Source organism: Protobothrops mucrosquamatus, unplaced genomic scaffold, assembly GCF_001527695.2.
Source record: "Protobothrops mucrosquamatus isolate PMUCROS unplaced genomic scaffold, P.Mucros_1.0 scaffold_39, whole genome shotgun sequence".
Taxonomy (NCBI): domain Eukaryota; kingdom Metazoa; phylum Chordata; class Lepidosauria; order Squamata; family Viperidae; genus Protobothrops; species Protobothrops mucrosquamatus.
This window is the reverse complement of record NW_015386115.1, coordinates 135,769-138,308: the sequence shown is the minus strand read 5'-3', so window position 1 is coordinate 138,308 and position 2,540 is coordinate 135,769.

The window sequence follows — 2,540 nt, the reverse complement described above, 5'->3', positions numbered from 1 at the left end:
AGCAACCGTTCTTTATATGCCACCTGGTTCTGTTACTTAGGAAAATCATGGAATTAATATTGCAAAGCTGGGCTGTATAAACAGAGGCAGAGCATCAAGATCACGCAAAATATTTATAAATATTTATAAATACTTATATATACTTACAAATACTTCTTTTATACCGCTTTATAAAACCCTAGTGAGACCACACCTGGAAAACTGCAACCAATTCTGGTCACCATAGTACAAATGAGACCTTAGAAAAAGTTCAGAGAAGAGCAACTAAGAGGATCCAAGGCCTGGAGACCAAAACATACGAAGAACGGCTGCGGGACTTGGGTCTGGGTAGTCTAAAGAAAAGAAGAAATAGGGGAGACATGATACCAGCATTCCGGTATTTGAGGGGCTGCCACAAAGAAGAGGAAGGGGTCAAATTATTCTCCAAAGCGCCAGCGGGCAGGACAAGAAACAATGGTTGGAAACTGACCAAAGAGAGAAGCAACCTGGAATTAAGGAGAAACTTCCTGATAGTGAGGACAATTAACCAGTGGAACAACCTGCCTCCAGAAATTGCTCCATCACTGGAAGTTTTTAAAAAGAGACTGGACAGCTATTTGTCTGAAATGGTATAGGTCTCCTGTTTGAGCAGAGGGTTGGACTAGATGACCTCCAAGGTCCCTTCCAGATCTATTCGGATTGATTGATTGCTAACTATTGCTTGCTGCGTGATTATACAATACATTAAATTGTTTCAAAGAAGCAAAATGTTTCATGTTACAAACAAGCTACATTTGTAACTTTAGCTCCTTTTTTTCTGCAAAACAACAGGGATTGGGATAAGATGTTTTCTTCCACTATTTTCTAAAATCCCAATTAATATTATTAATTATTACTAAATTAAATTTCTTTGCTGCCCATCACACTGTTGGGCTTACAACAATAACAAAACAAATAGAAAGGAGTTTAAACTAAGCAAAATATATTTATTACTGAAACTGGCATGTATTTATGACAATTGCAGTATCCCGGCATTATGTGATCACAGCCGGTTTCCAACTAGCGAGGTAAATGGGAAAAATCAGATTTGCTTAATGAACACATGATTTACTGAACAACTGCAGTGATTTGACTACTGAGGCAAAAAAAGGTAGTGAAATGAGGCAAAACTCATTTAACAACTGCCTCGCTTAGCAACAGAAATTCTGACCTCAGCTGTGGTTGTAATTCAACACATACCTGTATTCTTTATTTGTGTTCTCTGTATATCCTTCTAAAGAAATAAAGATAATTTAATTATAGAAACAAGAAAGGTAGAAGGTACATAAAACCTGAATTTCAAATAAATTTTGGATTAGTTCTGTGACGTTACTAAGTGCAAGTAAAGAATACACTACGTTATTCATAAAATAAATCTGCATTCATTTCTGTTTTCCTGAAAACTTCCCGGCAGCAGCTGAATAATCTTGCCCAATGGTTATTAATAGTTTACATGTACAATAAGTACTTGGGTTTTTTAAATCTTCCCTTCTAATCATCTCTCCATGTTCTTTTTAAAACCATTAAGACTTTTATGTTGGGTTTTCCAAAGTAACACCTAATTGTTTCCATTAAAAATGTCCTTTGGGCAATTACACAACCAGCCTATTACAGTGTTAATGGTTTTACTAATTATTTCTAGCCTACAAATGTACAAGGGTAGATATTCATTAAACCAGAGGCTTAATCACAGCTATTCCAGCTCATTTCCAAACTCCAGGCAGCTGGCATTGTGTACTATCAATATATTGTTATAATTATATATTATTAATATATGTAATTAATGGATGTCGTATAATACCCGGCGGTTACAGAATAGCAGAAACTAAAAAAAGATATATTCTGTCTTCGATAATCAGCTTTGAATATTGAGGTTTAGATGCCAAGTGTAACTTTTCTGATATAAAACTCCAGCTGAGCTGACATTCAAATTTCATAAAATCATTAAATGAGAGGCACTGTACTTACTTAGCAAATAAAAATAAATTATTGGTGATTTGGGTTAGATGCATCTCCAATTTCAGCATATGGCAAGATAGTTATATTTCGTTCCTTCCACTTTTAGTGTTTTAATACCAGAAATATCTAAAAAGCTACAATCAGTCTAATATGCTAACTTGGTATCAAATGTAGCAGTGACTTTTGACTTCAAGTGTTAGATTTCTACATATATACATATACGCACATAGGTATAATTTTATTGATTTAAAAAAAAATAGAAAATTAAAAGAGAAAAAAAGAAAAAAAGAAAAAGCTCAAGAAAGAGACATCCAGGTAGTCCTCAATTTACAACTACAATTGAGTCCAAAATTTATGTTGCTAAGCCAGAAATTTGTTAAGTGAGTTTAGCCCCATTTTATGACTTTTCTCACCACATGTGTTAAGTGAAAAATGGTCGTTAAAGTCCCTTTTTTTTCAGGGCCGTTGTAACTTCAAGCGGTCACTAAAGGAACTGTTATAAATCGTTATAACTGTTATAATATTTTTTTTTCTGGCTGAGCGCCAGAGATGGAATCGCAGCT